Here is a 20,653-nt window from a genome sequence, read left to right as displayed (position 1 = left end):
AAATAAAGCACGGTTAAAACTTGCTGTGTGGCAAGGGTAACACATTTTCACTTTCAAGACAAGGAAACCGTAAGCTTTGGCAGCGTTTGGGAGGTCTGCGTGAGTGTCTTTTGGTGACAGTAGGAGCAGAACATGCTGATTGGTCTGTATGTTCATTTACAGAGGCGACTGCAGGAAGAAAGTGTTCTTTAATCAAAATTGAGTTTGTGCAGTGCGCCTTTGCCAGCATGCATCTGTGTACTTATATACATATTTGTATATAAATATATAGCTGCGTGCGTGTACTTGTTTATGCATCTCTATGAGAATATTTACATGTGTGTGTAGATCTGTATGTAGCTCTGTATGTGCATATATGTTTCTGCAACTATGTATCTGTATGTACATGTGTATGTATCCATGCACAATTGTGCACAGCTGTAATGTAACTCTACGTTTCTTTATCTGCGTCTCTTAAAGTGTGCAATCGCCTGTGTGTATCTTTTGGTGTGCATGTGGGCTTAAGTTTGTTTTGCTGCATTGCTCTATCTGGGTGTTGCTGTGTGTGCCAGTGAAGCGGGCATCACTTTGAAGATGTGCGTGTTTGTGCGCCGGTGTTTCATAGTGTGGGTGTGATATCACAGCCGATAGTTGGATATTACGAATGATAGAGCTCGCATTCGGATGTTTAATTCATGTTGCATTACTTTGCTAAGAACATCGCAAAAAATCCTTAAATCATTTTCTGGTCCTTGTTTTGTCTACGTGCAATTTGTCATGTTAAATTACAGGGCCGCTTCTGATCGTCGCGGGTTTCAGTTTAACAAGTCGCTTTCTCGGGCTGGCTGTTGGAAGTTCACACCAAGGAGCAGCGCGTGGCTGCACGTCACAAAACTATGGGGCGCAGGGAAGTGGGCGGGCTGTGGTCGGTGTAAATACCCCTGGAGTGGGGGCGCCGCGATCACTGATGCCCATGGCTCCCGGACCACGTGGGGGACGACACGGGGAAAATAATTACACAAGGACTACACGCTTACTGGTGTGGGCCGGAAGGTCACGAGCGACCTCCGCCCGTTTATTTATACTCTCTCTGGCCACGCCTGGCCAGAGAGTGCTACATAGTGTGTGTATGCTTCCGGGGTTTACTGGCTAGTCGGACAACTAGACCGTTACATCCCATTTCAAATCAGTTCTTTTTCTTTTAGCCCCAACCTGCGCACTCCGTTAGTTGACTATTCGGTCGCGGGTTAGGGCGCAGGTTGTATCTGTGTCACACTGTACTCATTCCTCTGGTGGGACTAATGGTTCCAGCTTCTATGTTCTCATTTGGCCGGTCCATCTCCTCTTCTTATTGTGTCGGTGCCACATTCTGTTGTGTTTCATCGGTTTGTGCTGGTCTTGCTTCACTCAGGGTCATATCAGAACTTGGTGAATGCCCTGACGGTCGACGTTCATTTGCTGTCTCCGGAATTTCCTTAAAACACGAGATGTTCCTGGTAACTACTTCTCCATTCCGCTCCACCGTTACTGCTGTTCCTCGGACCTTTCGTACTGATCATGGACCGTCCTCATAAAGCGTCCGGAATTTTCCTCCACATCTCCTGTTTCTTATGAGGACCCTGCACCCGGGCCTAAGGGTACGGGCCCTGGCTCGCCGTCGTTGGCTAGCCTTCTCATTGGTCGTGGCTCTGCAGCGCTGCGTCGCCGATGCATTGTACGGCTCCGGCTCCCAGACATCAGATACTGGAAAACTGTCCTGCCGAGGTCCTGTTAGCATCAATTACCAGGGGGTTCTCTGAGTTGTGCAGTGTGGTGTGCCGCGGTATTCACGCAGGAACTTTTGTAGTTCTACCTCCGGATCTATTTGCTCCGCTACCGCTATGCGCAAAATCTTGTTGATGGTCCGCATAAACCGTTCTACTTTGCCATTGGCTTGCGGCCATTGTGGAGTTATGCGGTGATCCCTAGTCTGGACAGGAACTCTTTGAATTCACTGCCGTGGAATGGGAGTCCATTGTCTGTCTTGATGGTGTGTGATAGGCCAAAAAGTGCAAATATCTTCAGGAGTGCTGGGGCTAGATGGCTAAACGCCGTGGATGGTAGAACCTCGACACAGGGATATTTCGTGTAGCTGTCCACTAGCAACGCCGTGACTCTCCCATCGGGGAAACGCTTGAAGTCCAGGCTCACCCACGACCAGGGGGTTGGAGCAGGGTCTTCCGTTATCATCGGGCCGGTGATTCTGCATTCCCTGTCAGTTGACATGCTCGGCAGTTTTTGACTACTCTCTCTGCAGCTTCCTCCAGCCCTGGGAACCATAGTTTCTCCCGCAGTCGAGATTTCATTCTTCCGGTACCCTGGTGGCCTTCATGTGCCAGGACAGTGACTCGGTCTTGCAGGCTCTGGGGGACAACAATGCGCAACCCTCTTAGGAGAAGGCCACATTCTGCCATGCTGAGTTCATCCCGGATTCTCCATATCTTCCCTAGCCGTGTTCTTTCTGCTTCACTCCACCCTTGGACATTGTGGAGAAAACCATCCCACGATCCTTTTGCTATTGTGTCCAGTGTTCTTTCGAGAACCATGTCCGACGCCATGTGAGACGTTATTTCTTCTTTTGAAACAGTCTGCGGGCATGCCCATTGAGAGATCATATTAACGAAGTCCTTGGTCTTCCGTTCCTGAGTGGCGTCTGTTTCTTCCTGTTGTGCCGGGTGCCGTGATAAAAAGTCTGCTGGGTTTTTGGCGCCGGGACGGTATACCAGCTCCATCTGGTAATGCTGGAGTTGTATCGCCCATCGCTCAATCCTTGGTGGGGGGGTGTGGCGCCGACCCTCGGAACAACAGAAAGAGAGGTTGGTGGTCTGTCACCACTCGGAACGGGTGCCCACTGACGTATAGGTGGAAATGGTTGCACGCCCATTTGATAGCAAGGGCCTCTCGCTCTATTTGGGAATACCGGGCTTCAATTGCTGTGAGCGCCTTGCTAGCGAACGCCCAGTGGTGCCCAGGTGCCCGGTTCCGTTTCTTGGGTCAATACAGCTCCCAACCCTACGGGGCTGGCATCCACTATCAGTTCCGTCTGTCGGTTTACGTCGAAGTACGCCATTGTCGTGCTGGCTAGTAGGGCTGATTTTACCTCTTGAAAGGCCTCTTCCTCTCCTTTTGTCCATTGCCACACAGCGTCTTTCTTTGTTAGCCTGCGTAGAGGTTCAGCGATGGTGGTTAGGTTTGGGATGAACCTCCCACAGTACGTGGCCATGTCATGAAGCTCCTGACCTCGGAGGCGGTATTGGGTGCTGGTGCTGATTGAATCGCTTCTGACTTCTTCGGGTCTACTTTCACTCCATCCGGACCAAATACATATCCGAAGAACTCAATAGCGCGCTGAAAGAACTGACACTTTTCTTTGTGGAGTGTTACTCCATGCTCAGCTAGCCTTTTTAGAGTTGCTATGTGTCTGCGGTGGTGTTCTTCCAGCGTCGCGGAATGTATTAGGATATCATCACTTACATTCATGACTCCTTGCAAGCCTGTCAAAATTTCCTTTACGGCGTTTTGGAATATCTCCGTGGCTGAGGATATCCCAAAGTTCAACCGCCTGTACCTCCGCAGGCCCAGGTATGTCGAAAAAGTTGTTATGTATCTGCTGCCTTTGTCCAGCTTTAGCTGGTGGTATCCTGCATTTAGGTCCAATTTAGAAAACCATTGTGATCCATTCAGATCTGCTAGAATGTCATCAACGGTGGGCGTCAGATGCCGTTCCCTTCTGATTGCCTGGTTGGGCATCCTCATGTCTATGCATATCCGGATTTTTCCTGGCTGGCGAGGTTTCTCAGCAATCACCATCGGGGATACCACGGAGTCGGGCCTGACACTTTTTCTATGACTCCTTGCTGTTCGAGTTTCATTAGTTCTTGTTCAACTAGCGGTCTTACATGAAAGGGTATTCGCCGGTGTCGTAGGGCCACTGGCTTCACAGCAGTGTCAATGTGTAGTTTGATGGGAGGCCTTTTGATGTTTCCCAGCCCATGGAATAGCTGCGGGAATTGTTCCAGAATGTTTTCTGTTTGCGTGGTTTTTACGTCGTTGGCGAATGTGACTAAGTTAAGGTCTTCCGCTGTGTGGCTACCCAGGAGAATGTAGGCTTCTTTATCTACCACATGGAACGTCGTGGTGACCTCATGATCTTCCGCTTGGACGGTTACTAGTATTTTCCCTTTTAGTGGGAGCAGAACCTGGCTCCCATATGTAAGGATTTTCACTTTTGCAGGGGTCAGTTGAGGTTTGGACGTGAGCCTCTGAAAGTGTTGGTAACCCATGACGTTAACGGATGTGCCCGTGTCGATCAGGGCAACGACTGGTGTTCCAGCTATCGGGACCTCACAGGTAGGTTGTGGACGGCGCTGCTGTTTTAGGTCATTTACAAATGACACGAAATGGCACTCTTCCTCTGAGGACGAGTCCTCCAGGTATTGTCGGTGGGCCGGCCTTGAGCCGTGTGTTTTCGCTTGTGTCTGTTCGTCTAGTGACAGGTGTCGTACTTCTCTGTATGGTGTTTTCCTTCCTGATGATCCTCTCGGCCTTGCGCCTCCTCTGCACACGCTTGCAAAATGATTTGGGATGCCGCACTTGGTGCATGTCTTTCCTTTCGCCGGGCATTGATCTTGTGAGTGTTCCTCTTTTCCACAGTACCCACATTGCAATCTTAGGGCATTCTGGTGGGCCACCTTCCACGGCCTCCACGCGGCATCGTGTGTAGCGTATTGGCACGCTCTGTCTTGACAGTCACCGTCTGCTCTGTCGCAGTGTGAAGCGCCGCTTCCATTGCCGATGCCCGGACATCGGATAACTCATGGGACCTTGCAAGAATTAAGATGTCCTCCAGGGAAATGCGGGGTTGGCGAAGGATGAGGGTCCTCAAGGTCTTGTTTCGGCACCCCTGAATTAGTTGCGCACGCGCTTCCTTAATCGGGTCATCCTCCGTGCATGTGCTAGCTAGTTCACGGAGACGGGCGTGAAACGCATCCATAGATTCGCCGTCTCATTGCCGTGCTTGTCGCAACTTGAATCGCTCATAATCAGGGTTCAGCTGAGGATCGAAATGCGCATTCAGTGCTCTGACTGCTGCGTCATAGTCTGTTGCTGGCCCAGTGTTTGGCAGGAGCGCAAACAATTTATAGATTTCATCTCCCGCGAAATGCAATAACAGCGATCTTTTGACCTTATCGTCGGTTTCCCTCGTTGCTATGAAGTAATTATCAAGACGGCTCAGCCATACCTTCCATCTTGGCGATGCTGTGGCGGGGTCGATTAGTTCACTGAATGGGGGTAGCGCGCTTACTTGTGAGTGAATTGGCGCTGCCGGTGGTGCTGGAGTCACTGGTTGCTGGCTCGGTCCAGCCGCCGCTTGGTCCACCATTGTGAGCGACTCTACAACGTCGGGCCTCCTTCAGCGCGCTTCTGCGAGTCTCTACAAGCTAGATGTGGCGCGTGCTGTGCCTCCCTGTGCTGATTTGGGCGTGCGGTGCACCCTGAATCACATGCGACAGTTGTAGTTGCCAATGCCTGTTGTGCCATGCACAAGTGCTGCAGGTAGTGGAATTCCCTTTCCTTGTTTGCATGCACCCACTCTGTGTAAGTCCCCTTTTTGGTGCTGAGCGAAAGTGAAGGTATTGAATACAGCAGAGTGACACGCCCTTTGCCTGTACCAATGCTTGTTGTGTCCACACTCAGGCTCGCACTGGATGATATGGCCATGCAGAAACCAGCAGAAACCACACAGGAACGATGGTGTGAGCAGCGTTGGAATTCTTGTGCAGTGTCATGAACGAGGTTTCCCTCGGTTTCCAGCTGTGCGCGTGGTGTCTGCTGGGCTTACCGGCACTTTCGCCCGTGCGATGGGCCGTGCGCCAGGCTCGCGCCGTCACCGCTTCACAGGGGCTCCTCCAGCTGTTCAGCACGCACTTGGTGCAAAAACAGCCGTCGCTGGCAGTCTGGGCGCGACGCGGGGATCAACGAGACTCTGCTGGCCCTCCGCCGGCACTCCGCAGCTCTCGGTGCACTCGGTGAGTGGTGGGGGGCGCCGTCTCACTTGCGGGGGTTTGGGGGGCCGAGGGTCTTGCCCACCTTCATCGCCAGTGTAAATACCCCTGGAGTGGGGGCGCCGCGATCATTGATGCCCCTGGCTCCGGGACCACGTGGGGGACGACACGGGGAAAATAATTACACAAGGACTACACGCTTACTGGTGTGGGCCGGAAGGTCACGAGCGACCTCCGCCCGTTTATTTATACTCTCTCTGGCCACGCCTGGCCAGAGAGTGCTACATAGTGTGTGTATGCTTCCGGGGTTTACTGGCTAGTCCGACAACTAGACCGTTACAGTCGGGAGGTGCGGAAGCCATGTAATGGGCAGAGGTTGTTCTAGGATGTGCCCTGTCAGCCGAGAATGTGCACTGGAATCTCTCTTAGAGGCGCTGACAATCCTTGGCTGTGCAATGGCAGGCCCGTGGTGGGCACAGGGTGCCCTGTCAGTCCGGGTTGTGGCCTGGAAGCTCTCTTATAGGCGCTGACAATCCGTGCAAGCTGTGGAACGTTCCATAGGATGTGAACTGTCAGGCCAGAGGTGTGCACTGGAAGTTCTTATGGGCACTAGTAGCGCTGGGACGTGCGCTGGCAGCCCTGTGCTGGGCGCTGGCTGTCCTGAGAGGTGCAGTGGCAGAGCGGTGCGCGGTGTGCACTCTTGGCCCAATGCTGTGCACTGAAAGCACTATCATAGGCACTAGAAGGTCTGGGATGTGCACAGTCAATCCGGGGAAAGTGCACTGAAAGCCGTCAAGGACGCCGACAGGCCTGAGATATGAAGAGCCAGTCCTGTGACACGCCGCCTGTGGTGTGCCCATCACATCATCATCATGGGCGCTGACATTCTTTGCATGTGCATGGCAGTCCTGAGCTATGCGCCGGCACCCCTGTTATGTACACTGTCCGATTGACTGCCATGGCCACCGGCAGGTTCACTTCCAACCCTGAAAGTGCATTGGCACCCCTCACCTGTACATGGGCAGCCCTGGCTAAGCACGATGTGCACGGCGATTGCTTAGTACTGGAGGTTTCGGCGTGCTGGGTGTGCCCAGTGCCCTGCCATGCCCCGGTGGCTGCGCTGCAATAAGAGTTGCTATCTCAGTTCCGCTCCTGCTGCAGAGAGAGCAGCTTTGGAGACCCGAAGATGCATTTCTCCATCCGAGTGAGCACGCCCCAGCTCACAGAGCACGAGGCGTTTAAAGATGCATCAAGGCCACCGGGGCCAAGAGCTGCATGATGGGAAAGGCAGGCTCCACTGCTGCAAATGAAACCGCCATTCTATACGCGAACTGCAGTTAATTAATTATTATTCAGTCCAATTATATCTGCGTTGCGGTGCTTTTGTTTTGTGTTTGTCTAGTGGGGAACAGAAACGAAACCCGGGCAGTTCTGAAAAGGGTATTCAAGCCCGGTCTCACAGTGTGAGGAAAAAGTGGTCAACGGACAGAGAAGGGGCAACACGGTTTCTGTAAGAAGGCCGTTGGTTGAAAACAATTAGGGGAGTGCACTAGGAGAGGGTTGCAGGACGTATTTGGGTGCACAGAACTGGGTGGAAGGTTGACAGGCAATCATTGTTCTTGCACAAGAAAAGGACATTTCCAAGAATTGTAAATCAGGGTGGCGACTGAATGCGTGCCAGTGTTACCGCTCCTCGGTGTAGATGTGGGGTGCAGTAGTCAGAGGCATGTCAGGAAAGTAAGACTGTGATTCCTTCCCCTTCATGCCAGTGGGTGGTAATACATTCACCCAGCAGATAGCACCCCGTACGCCCTCCGTAAGAGGAGGACGTGGGAAAAAAACGAATAAAAAATGCCATGTACGGATGACTAATAGCAGCACCCGCAGACAAATGTACACTTTGCACATGCCATATGCAGAGAAACAAATGTGCGCCGTTTGCACCTTACGCCCAATTCGCATTCACACTGAAAAACAAGGAAGGTGGCATTTGCATGTCAAGCGAGCAGGCGCTGCCAAGTGCACACACTGTACGGGAACACAACGAGCAAAATTGGACACTCGCGTGTAGGAAAGAGACGATCGTGCTCAGCATTAAAACACGTTTTTAATGGGGAAAAGATGACCATACTGCTTTCAGGATGCTGCTTTTTTTCTAGGCGTGAAAAAATACACTGGCCCGTGTTGATTTTCACATCCCCTTCAGAAGGGGGGTGTGAATAGGGAAGATTCCTCCACATCAGAGTCCGGTATGTTTTCCTTAGTATTTAAAAGACCACCCCCTGTGTTAATGACTGGAGCCCTTGGGGTGCTCAGGACGGTTGTGATCTTCATAAGAAGAGCATTTGTTGCCGGACTGGTGTCGTGCAAGCAGCTGCAGGGGTTGCTCCCTTCCCCTCCCGCAATTCTGCATCTACGTTCGAACGACAGCTTTCCTTGTCGCGGGGCCAGTGCGCTTTATGGTGCAGCCGGCAAGTCACACGGACAACTATTAGGGTCAGTGTACGATACCAGAATAGACGCCGCCGAACACGCTCTGCTCCGCCCCAGCAGCTCTGGGGTCTATGGGAGGGGAACAAACGAGCAAAGAGAAAACAAATCACATCAAAACCGCCCTCTCTGAGCAATCAGAACAAGCATTTGCAATGCAATAGGTCTCGCAGTTAAACGAGTTTAAGCTATTGGAATTGTAAATGACAATGCCTTTTATTTATGTTTTTAAAACGAAAACAAAAATAAAAGGCATTGGTATTTGCAATGTCAATAGCTCAAACTCACGTAAATGCGAGACCTATTGCATTGCAAATGCTTGTTTTTTTGGGAGGCACGGGGAGATTACGTGATTTGCCCAAGACTAGAACCTCGTTCCCCACTTCGAAAGCCAGCAGTTCTAACTCCACAGTCTTAATTCGGACACACTACCTCCACTTAGTACAAACCTCGGGGCAGGGTCGAATTGGTAAGGCGGGCACTCGGGCAATGGCAGAGGGGCCGGTATCGATGTTCCAGCTGTAGGCTGCTTATTGGCAGCCTGGGGGCCGATTTGGGCTGTGTCTGATGTTGTCAGCGGCCCAGTGGGGCCCTGTGGGGCTTTTCTGGAGGCAAATGGGCGTCCATTACCTCCCTTTTATCAACGGGCAGAGATGTCACCAGGGCCAGACTGGCCGTAGCGGGCACCGGGCATTTCCCCGACGGGCTGCCAGCGGGGAGCTGGCCTTGGGCCCCTGGAGGGCCGTTTTTGCAGCATAGCTGAAATATCAGCCCCAGTAGCAAAATCGTCTGGAACCGGCCCTGGCAAACAGCTCGGCCACACCCCCAACCCCTGGGAGGGGCGTCCAAGCACTTTGCCAGGGCAGGTTTTGGTTACCAGTACGACCCTGGGTGTCACTGGGCCAGCCAAATTAATCTGTGCATATTGAGCGGGGGCAGAGGGCCTGAGCAGAAGTGGCCTCACATGTTTTCAGGTGTTTATAAAACTTAGCCAAAGCAGTATTTTGAGGAAAGGTAATATGCAAATGTGGGCCACTTTTTTTAGCGTGCCCGGGCCGATTTCTAATCCCAATCCAACCCTGCCTCGGGGGAGACACAGTTTGTCCTTTAGTCCCTTGGCTAGAAGCTTTAACTTGCAAACCAGTTCACTGTGCTCAACAAGCATTTGAAATGCAATTGGTCTCACATTTGTGAAAGTTAGAGCTATTGACGTTGCAAGTGACGATTTCTTTTTTTTAAAAAATCTCAGCAGGAGTGATGACAGTTGCACTGTAACATGGTGATTAGCGACAGTGCGGTTATTGCAGGCTTTGGTTTACTATATGAAAGTTATTGAGGCATGTTAATGATTCCCTTTCACTTTTTCGAAGTTTGAAGAGAGAAGAGAGGTGTTAGTGTTTTACAAGCACGGAATTTTCCATAGTGCTAGGAGAGTAAATATGGTAAGCAGTACAGTAAAGCAGTAGTCATTTCGAATTTACGACCACCCATTCGGCTGCAGGTTGTACAGTTGAGCAAGCTCACAAGTTGACCTTGTTTCAAGCATAAATAAAATGATTAGATGATGTACTCAACTACAAACAAGCATTTGCAATGCAATAGGTCTTGCATTTACGCAAGTTTGAGCTACTGACATTGCAAATGACAATGCCTTTCATTTATGTTTTAAAAACCAACACGTAAATAAAAGGCGTTGCCATTTACAACGCCAATAGCTCAAACTCTCACAACTGCAAGACCTACTGCATTGCAAATGGAATCCCAGTCCTTTGCTATTCTATCTGGGAGGCAGCCAGGCATGTCAGGGGAACAGTTGCGTGTTTGGTGATGTCGCTGTGTCCTATAGGTGCAGTGACTGCGAGATAAGAAATGCCCCCTGAACTTCCTTCCTTATTTCATAAGAGTATGGTTGCTCATAAACAGTAATATTCTATTTGGACAAGACCACAAACCTTCTAGATGGGAGGCTGTTTGCCGCGATATTAGCTGGGATCCTGATTGGACAGACCACATCTTTGTGCCCCTTTTCCACTACGTTGTGACTTTCGCAGAATGGCGGGGACCAATACAGAGGCTAGCGTCCCTCTTTCTAGTCGTCTTGTGCCCGGACCGTTGTTCTTTGGACTGTTTAAACACAGCTACGCGCGTCCCTTCTTCTAGAGGGACTGAAATAAGAATCTTTGTCCGCTGTGAAGCTGAGCCCAGCCGGCACCTCTAGCGGGAAAGCAGTCCTGTTCTTTGCGAGATTTCAAAGTCAGCGGTCACCATGTTTAGGGCAGTGGTCGAAGTGGGGGGAAAAAAAGTAGGGGAACTGTGGGGGGAGAATCAGAGCGCGTGGATAACCCAAGTATTGGATCAGTGGGCGGAGTCAGAGGTGTGGCCAGAATGCGCAAACATCCCAATTTTTAGTATTTGTTTGGCATTTCACTGCCCAGTTAAATTAACCAATGGATACACATGATTATTTAAGGTTATAATGAGTTATTGACATTAAAATACATTCACAAAATGAGATATGCTTCTAATCACTGAATGTCCCAAATACGATAAAATGTGGAAGCACAAGCCATTTGTCTCCGGGCCATGGAGTTTCTGCCTTCAGCACTTCTCCCTTTTTCCACAAGAGCAGTTCATATATGAATGGCTAAATATCCTAGTTTGCAAATGTTCTCTATATAATTATGGCTCTGCCATATTTCCCTCATAATGCAAGTTCTGCTGTGGGTGAGTGTGGCAGGATGTTAGTTAAATGGTGGTTACGGGGAAGCTGAGTGCTGAAAGGCAAAGAGAACACGGGCCAAAGCTGGAAGAAAACACGAGATGCGAGAGGCATGTGTGTATGGCAAACACTGGTGGGGCTCAGAGCATTCTGTTGCTGCCTTGATGCCTGTGTGTGTGAGCAGTGGGGCTGTGTGTGTGAAGTGCCTAAGGTTGCAAGAAAACATATGGTTATTTAAATCCTTAGACGGAGAATTAATGGAGCTAATGTTATCGACCTTAGAAGGATGAAAAGGGAATGAGCGCGGCATATGTTAACTTTGTAAGCGCAGAAAGCGTGCAGGGCAAACTTATTATTTTGGTTGTTTGAGACTCAGATCTGGGCAAAGCTGCAAGAAAACACGGAGGGGGGAGGGCGGCGGAGAGATAGGCGAGAGGCATGTGTGTGTGGCAAACACTGGTGGGGCTCAGAGCGTTCTGTTGCTGCCTTGCCTTGTATTTCTATGGTTCCTTAAACCTTTAGAGGCAATTCTTTTATTTTAACTAAAAGGATGGTAGTTAAATGGTGTTTACGGCAGGATGGTCGTTAAATGGTGGCTACGGAGAAGCTGTGTGCTGAAAGGCAAAGAGAACACGGGCATGAAAGTGAAAGCGAGGATGAAAATGGAATGAGTGTGGCAGGATGTTAGTTAAATGGTGGTTACGGGGAAGCTGAGTACTGAAAGGCAAAGAGAACACGGGCATGAAACTGAAAGCGAGGATGAAAATGGAATGAGTGTGGCAGGATGTTAGTTAAATAGTGGTTATGGGGAAGCTGAGTGCTGAAAGGCAAAGAGAACACGGGCCAAAGCTGGAAGAAAACACAAGATGCGAGAGGCATGTGTGTGTGGCAAACACTGGTGGGGCTCAGAGCATTCTGTTGCTGCCTTGATGCCTGTGTGTGTGAGCAGCGGGGCTGTGTGTGTGAAGTGCCTAAAATTGCAAGAAAACATATGGTTATTTAAATCCTTAGACGCAGAATTAATGGAGCTAATGTTATCGACCTTAGAAGGATGAAAAGGGAATGAGTGTGGCATATGTTAACTTTGCAAGTGCAGAAAGTGTACAGGGCAAACTTATTATTTTTGTTGTTTGAGACTCAGATCTGGGCAAAGCTGCAAGAAAACACGTAGGGGGGAGGGCGGGCTGTGTGCTGAAAGGCAAAGAGAATACGGGCATGAAAGTGAAATTGATGGATGGCAATGCGTCCGTGAGACTAGCCCTGTGGTGGGGGACGGACAGTTGTGAGAGGCGCCATGAGGGAAACAATCTCTTGGCATGCTGTGGCGGGGGCGGGGAAGCACATTCCAGGCGGGGGAGCGGACCCTTTGAAGTATGATGCTGAGGCTTTGGCTACACGTGCACGCGCCAGTGGGCTGAAGCGCTTCCCCAAACGGATTGTATGGCAGCACGATGCACGTGATTGTGCGCGTGCTCGCCATGCAATCCACTTTTGGGAGCACGTTGAAATGCCCCTCTTACTAGCATCTCGCATAGCGATTGCGTAAACGCAATAGCTAGGCGAGACCTAATGATTCAATTAACCTTCCTAGGAGTATACACTTTGCACAGAGGCCGTTTGCATAGCGAAATGATGGTGCAGTCAAAATATGTGGGAAATTCGAACATACAAAAAAGTAATATAGTGATGGGCACATCTCAATATGCAGCTTAGTTTAAGAATGAATATACGAGTCTCAACATGCACTAGGATTACTGAGTGACAGGGTAAATCTAAACATGCTTAATGGTGGTAATCCCTGACATGCTGTGTGCAACTTTTGTATGTTGGTACCCAACCCAGGTGAAATACTTGCACTGACATGACATAATTAATTATTATCATATTTATAATATTATCTATACTTCTATCTGATGCTTCAGTCTGTACATTTGCTGTACTCTCTCTGAATCCATGCATTCACCCATTAGTGCGGTCACTCATTAACAGAGCCATTCTCCCATGCTTTTACACCTGATTCATCCATCAATGCACTTACGGATCCATAATCCATGCACTCACTCGTTTTTTGATGTATTCATTCAGCCATCTAACCACTGATGCATTGTCACCTTCACTCACCCACCTCTTCATCCAGGCACACAGAGACACAGATTTGAAAGTTAACGAAAAAGCGCTTTCACTTACAAAATAGCTCGGTCTATTGGATGTGTCAAAGCTTATCATCATGTGTGCATGTCTCTGGAGAGTGTTTTTGTGTGTAAGGAGGTGCAAATACTTTTCTGTAAGGCTACTTGATGCATGTGTTGGTGGCTTCGTTTCAATTTTTGGGAGAGGCTGAGGTATTTCTGTATTCACACTTGCTCGTTATCTTTTTACACTTTTACTTCAAACTCGCTTGTCGTTCATTCCAGACAGAATTGGTCATGTCTGTGTCTGGCCATATATGGATGCTCGCTGTATGAGTGTGCCGAGTGCTAATGTATTCTGATTAGGATGTGTTACGCGTGGGCATAATCGCTTGAACGTTGTCTTGCTGAGGGCGATTTACGCACGTACGTTACTTTGTCAAAAGTGTGCTGATTCGAGTGACCCATGTCAGTGAGCTCCTGATGTTCTCGCGCCTTGTTTTGTGGCTTTGTGTGATAGGATTCTTAGGGTTGAGACTGTGCATGCAATCGAAATGCTGTCAACAGAAATGCACAACTTAACCGTGCTTTGCAAACCCCTGGAATTGGGAAGACCCACAATAAACAAGCATCATATAAAATCACCATTTCCTAAAAATAATAGCATGACACAGACGTGTATATAAAATAGCTTATAATTGTGTTTTACCGATGTGAATGGAAAAGATCCGTGCATAAAACATCGAGTGAAAGAGAGCTTTATGAAAGACACGCCTAAAATGGAAAAATAGTTCCGTTGTGCATTTGCAAACTGTGTGTAGAGGGTACAGGCGCACTTTCAGCGTTGTCGGATAAGTGTACGGAGTCTTAATTAAAGCTAACATGACACAAGGTTACCCTAAGACTAAAATAAAGGGTAAGTGCATTAAAACAGCCTAATTGTACTGAATGTGTTTTAAAAACATAGCATTGAGCCAAACGTCAACAACTACTAAGACAATATAAAGCCAAAACGTGAAGTGAGAGGGCTCAGTTTGGGGTAAGAACTGATGAACAGCTGGTGAAGGTACACAGCGCACAGCTGGATTGGATTGGATAACAAGAAAAACAAGACAAGCCAGGCGGAGCGTGGCGCGCGCGCTTGGCGGGGAAGCGCATTCCAGGCGGGGGAGCGGACCCTTTGAAGTACGATGCCAAACGGATTGCATGGCGGCACGATGCACGTGATTGTGCGCGTGCTCGCCATGCAATCCGCTTTTGGGAGCCCCTTACAAGAGTCTCGCCTAGCTATTGCTATCGCAATAGCTAGGCGAGACCTAAAAATAACATTTAATTTAAATCAATTGCAATAACAAACAGTAAAACTTGCTGCGAGACTAACAACATATACTGGGAAATCTTAGCCTCTGTCTGGGTTTTTGTTCTGTTTTTTATACGTGATACTACTGTTCATTGTTACAAACTATGGGGCTTATTTACAAGCCCCTTGCGCCATTTTTGCGTCATTTTTAACATGGGAAAAGTGACGTACGGGTGGCGCAAGGGGCTTGTAAATATGCCCCTATGTGTTGTAGATGCGCATTACATTTGTGCCTTTTTAAATATTCATGAAACTGGTACTCGTGTAAAGTGCTCCAATACCTCTGGATAATGTGCGCACTATATATAACTTCAAAACAATGTGGGCTGTTGGACTGCCCATTGCTAATGCAGTGATGACAGGAGCAACTCCCTAAGTGAATTCCAACCAAACGTTTCCCTTCATCGCAAGTCTGCTGTAGCTAGGGGTGGTCGCTGTGCTGCTGGTGACCTTTGAGTTGCTGATAAAGACCCCTCCCTCCCCTGCTGGTGTAATGCACAGCAAAAAAAAACCATCAGGGATTTCAAGACAGGGGCTCTGAGGTCAGGCTCATCACAGCACCACAGGGTCGGATAAAGGTAGTACCTTTCAAGCTATTCATGGAATTAGAATAGACATGTAAAACCACACAGCCCTTTTTTGCAAACAAGAACTGCACGCACACAAAAGCATTAAAAGGCTGCGGCAGCGTAGGCCAAGTTGTAAACAAGCAAAACTTGTGTCAAGAGAAAGATATGACTTAACCTCGCCAAAATTAAAAAAATTTCAAAGTTCCCCCCCAAAAAAATATGTTCTGATAATTATGAAATGCTGAGAGGATGAAGTTCATCAGAACCCACCAACATTAAACTGTGGCTTTCGTTTCATTTCTGCTGAAAAAGAAAGAGTGTGTGGAGAAGTGAGAGGGATAGCAAAGATGTTTCATGCTTATTCGTCCAGTTACAAATCAAGAAACTCAAAAATATAATGTCAACAAAAGGAACACGATCCCCCTGAGTTCAATGCCTCGTAGGCTTTATTAACCAGAGAGTAAAACAAGATAAAACAAGCATTGGCATAGCCAATAGGTCTCGCCTTTGGGACCTTATAAGTATTTAGTTATGCAGCACAATATCCTTGGTGCAACAACATCAACTGTTGCATGGCTAAACACTTATAAGGTCCCATAAGTGAGACCTATTGGCTATGCCAATGCTCGTTTACATAGTGTTGCTGGGAGGCATAGTGCGCACAATACAAAACCTTAAATATAGGAAATGTCTAAATTAGGTGGCATGACAGAGACTAGGAAACTGTAGTTTGAAATGCAGACTAGTGTATTATTTTATGATCCATTGGATTGAATAAGTTTTGGCCTTAAAATTGACGAAATTATGAAATAGGGCAACCAAGAATTATAATCAGTTGTAAGTGAGAATTTGTTTGTGGCAGTTAGTAAGTGAGTGCACCTTGCTCCCCCTACCCGCCCCCCTCTGTTCCTCATTAAGCATGAGATCATTCGCGTGGCTGCGTCACTTTCACGGCCGCGCGGCCAATGCTTGTTCTTTGTAACCACCGTATGTCTTTGTGTTGTGTGTGTTTGCACCTTTGTTGTGCATGTATCTATAACGTGCGCGCGTGCCTGTGTCTGTCAAAATGCTCCCGAGTCTCTGTTGTACGTACTTCTAACTTGTGTTCACTGTGTGTCATCCCGCTGCCCTTGTATGTAGTGTGAATGTGATACATAATACATGGTAATGTGCCTGCAGTGTGAGCCCCTGTGAATTGTGCTGCATGAGCATCTGTACTGCTTATACTTTACGTGTCTGTGGTGGGTGCGCGCTTGTGTTTGTCTCATGTTCAGATGTCTGGAGTATATGTAATGTGTGCTCTGAGCCAAAGTTGAGTGTGTGCTTTTCTCTTCTCTTGTGGCCATCCACAACATGGGTCACTGCTCAAGAGAGAGCTGCACATCAGGATTTTTCTGCATAAAGAACCCTGGCCAGAGGTTCAGTTGCAGAGCAGCTTATTGTCAGCCATCTTAGCTCCACTGCGTCAGTGTTGCAGAAGGACTGTGAAGGCCATTCAAGGAGCGTATTCCTCCTCTGCAGCTACACTCAGTACTGAGCAGAGGCATGCGTGTTCACACCTCGAGTTACTGCATTCTGCTGGCAATTTATCTAGCAAACGCTTTATCTTTTTTTTAAATGTACCATGCTACATTATATATCTGTACGTGAAATGTGAGATTAGACACACTTGCTAAAACCACTGCTGTGCTAAACTACCACTGTGTCTTTCAAATCCCCATTGAGCCCTATCCACCGTGAGCCTGGGCTGGGATTAATGCGGAATGAGAAGAGTACACGGTGCTGTTTTATTATGCACAGCATTGTGTAACACTCAACTGCTGACTAGTGTCTGTGTACACTGTGCTATTCACACACAGAGAAGTTGCAGGTATGTTTCCATTTATTTTTTGACCTGCGGTCTGCAGATTACATCAGAAGAAAGGTGTGTTTATATTAACCAGTACACATGCCTCAAGGTATTCACATTCTAAATATTTGTTTTCGGTGACTCTATGATCATAAAAAAAGACATTTCTTATTCATTTCTTTATTCATATATTATCTGCAGATTACTCGAGTTGTACATTTGGGTGTCCTTTACATCTTGGACATGTTAGGCTGCCCAGGATTCCCACTAACTTTACAATGAGTCTATAGATGTGGTATCACTGGTGGTTTAACTGTGAGCTTTCGTTCAGACACCTCAATACTTTTTCTGATTGGTTGTCTGGTTTTTTGTGGCGGCATATTAATGTGATCCATGTTTTAGAATTTTGGACTGGATATTCCCATCTAATTTATTCCGTAGGAAAAGTACAAATCTGCCTTATAGAAAATTAAGATATATTTTAGACACACACATTTTCTGAACTACCGTCAGATTTTGGGATTTTGCAAATTCCGTGCAGATTTTTTCACCACATACGAATGTCTCACTCTGCTTGCTCTCTCCTAGGGAAAGATAGCATGCCAAAACACCAAAAAAGGAAAAGGGATTGGCTGGAGTCAAGAAAGAGTTTTAGCAGCGGTCTCTTTCAAGATAGGTGGGTTAGTCGCCTCCGAATACATGCAGTTGCACAGTGGCTGCCTAGACTGGTTCTCTCTGGTGCATGCTGGTAAATGTAGTCATCTTTCCTATCCCTCGGGGTAAATGTTGCATTTTAAAAATATTCATTAATTCACCAACCACACAGTACGAACTTCACTCTCAGGCAGAGCACATATATTAGGAGCACAGAACAGCCACTGAGCGAACGGCAGCAGTGCCAACTTAACAGCACCAAGATCACACAGCAATGGGAGTGATAAAAGGCAGTCGGAAGGGGAAAAGATAAACACGATCAAGGGCAGGGGTGGGGGTGGCAGATCAGAGAAGAAACAGGCGGGGCAGAGGGGTTAAAGGGAAGATCAACAACACGGATAGGGGAGACGGCCTGAAAACACTATTGGTAATAATGTGAGTGCCTAATTTAATGTGTTGGGGGAGAGCTGTATGTCTCCGTGAGGAACAAAAAAATAAAATGTAGAATAAAAGAATCCAAGTGTTCAGGGCCTCAAGTAAATGCTTAAACTAATAAGAACAGGGATACAAGAGGAAAATGAAACTGACGAAAACAGAGGCGAAAAGGGAGGGGGGAGTGCGAGCAGAGGAACCTGATTACAGCAATAAAAACACAGATGGCAGCGTGCACACGCTTGTGAACGCAAGCTGGAGGCCAGCAAAAGTCTCTGGTGGCACTTTTAAAAGCCACTTACTAAATGTCTCAAAGAGACAGCGCATGCGCGGTCTCAAGCGAGACCTAAAAAACAGGCAGCAGATGACCAGGCAGATGTAGATAAAGAAATATAAACATGTGTTCCCTTGGAGAAACCACTTCTGACATTTGATCTCGGTCTTCCCCTGAACAGCAACTGCCAGAAGATAACAAGAATTTTGGCCCTGTTAAAATCTCAGAGGAGCAAAAACACAGAATGCTCCCTCTTGAACTGCTCTCAGACATGCAAACATAAAGTTCCTTTAGCAGTTGCTATAATGAGACAAGTAAAATCATACATGTAACTGGGATGTTACAAAAGAGCATTAAGCACAGTCATCAAACAAAAGCAGGCATTTTACGAAGGATAGTAAAATGAACCAATTAAAAAGATGGACGGTGCTTCAAGCCCAAATCTAGATACACCATGAGCGTTGTGAGTGAGCCCATGATGTAGCGCAAAATTAATTTTTATTTGTGGGGTGCATTATAATCACATGTGTAGAACGCACCCGCACATAATCCTTTGTCGTGAACATAAAGACTGCAGATTTTGAAATGTAATACCATGAATGTGATGTATTTAGGTTGTGGGTAGAAAACGTGAAGAATTAATGTGGAAACCAAATGTAACTAACAGAAAACACTGATGTGAAGAATTTACGTTGTGTAACTGACAACCATTTATTATTGAATGTGTATATTAAATCGTGTAATTTCATATGTAGGTAGGAATAATACCAAAATGTGTCTTATATTCTATGCAATTCTGTAAAGCTCATGTTCCATTTCTCTTATGTTAGCTGATCTTGTAGGCCTGAAACACATTTCCCTGGACTTCTCACTTTAGAATTAACAGTTTGAATTTCATGTGTGCTGTGGATTTCGTTCTTTCTCACCTTTGTGTTGCAGGTGGAAGAAGAATAATGTCTTTGTTTTTAGAGTTAGGCAAGGAGAGTAGAGAATACTTTGAGAGTTAAGGCTGATAAGGAGAACTGTTGTATTTTCACACCAAAGAAGGCCTGGGAATCAAGGTTATTATGTTGCTGTTCAGGAACATCACCGTCCTGTGGAAAGGTACCTATGGGAACGTGGACCTAGTGGATGGCATGACCCAAAAGAAACCTGTTGTAACTTGCCCTTTAATTGTTAGTTACTTTTATGAATTTTAGGTATGTCAGCTGCAGAACACTGAGACCTCAGAGATTGAATGTCAGCTGTAGTGTCCGCTGCTGGTGGGGACTGTCTGGTGGGTGCACAATAAACTCATCCTGATGTTACATGAAGGTTTCTTTGCTTTATTACTGGCGACGACTAGCGAGTGAATACACACCCACCGAAGAACCCAGCATGTGTCTCTTTATCAAGTATTGCTTTGATTTTCATCGGACAAGGTTGGTCTCCCCTTTTTTTTTTTTAAGAAACTGAGACTTACTTATACCCTTTAAACGCCTTGTGGAGTCCAGACGCTTGAGTGGTACCGATACATTTTTTTTTACGGCATTATTTGGATTTATAGACTGCGTGGTGGGCCTGGCTGCTGTTGAGCGCTCGTGCTATAACATTTGAAAAATAACTCACCACGAGGCTGCCGATATTGTCCTGATGCGAGGACAGGAACGCGAGTGCTCTAGAGCCGGCACTGTGACGTGCCCAGCCTGCTTGCTCTCATCTTCTCAGTAACATGCGCACATGTTTGACGTGCCAACGTGAGTTGAAGACTTGAGCAACTACACGTGAATGCCCTATTTCCATGGTGACATCAACAACATTGATGCCTTCTTTCCGCATTTCGGTGAATTATAGAAGCTACGCATTCACCGTGTGACATTTCTAACCAAGAAACCAAGATGAAAAGCAGCGCTTCACTGTGTGGTTTTTCCTACCTGTGAAATTAAGACAAGGTTCAGAAACTCTCAACACAGATAAGTTATTTATTTTAATTTGTTATGTTAACTATTATTATTTTGCCGATCAGCACCAGCAGCTATTTTTTTTTTAAGGAATTTTGTTTTACCACTGCACGCTTAAAGAGACTTGCAAAAGAAAATGAGAAACATTTCAGTTAGCTTATTACTTTGCCTTATTATATTAGTCTATTATTTAAAATTTTTATATTAGTTTATT

This window comes from Triturus cristatus, chromosome 3_1, assembly GCF_964204655.1.
Source record: "Triturus cristatus chromosome 3_1, aTriCri1.1, whole genome shotgun sequence".
NCBI lineage: Eukaryota > Metazoa > Chordata > Amphibia > Caudata > Salamandridae > Triturus > Triturus cristatus.
The sequence above is the reverse complement of the archived record's forward strand: the minus strand, read 5'-3'. Positions refer to the sequence as shown.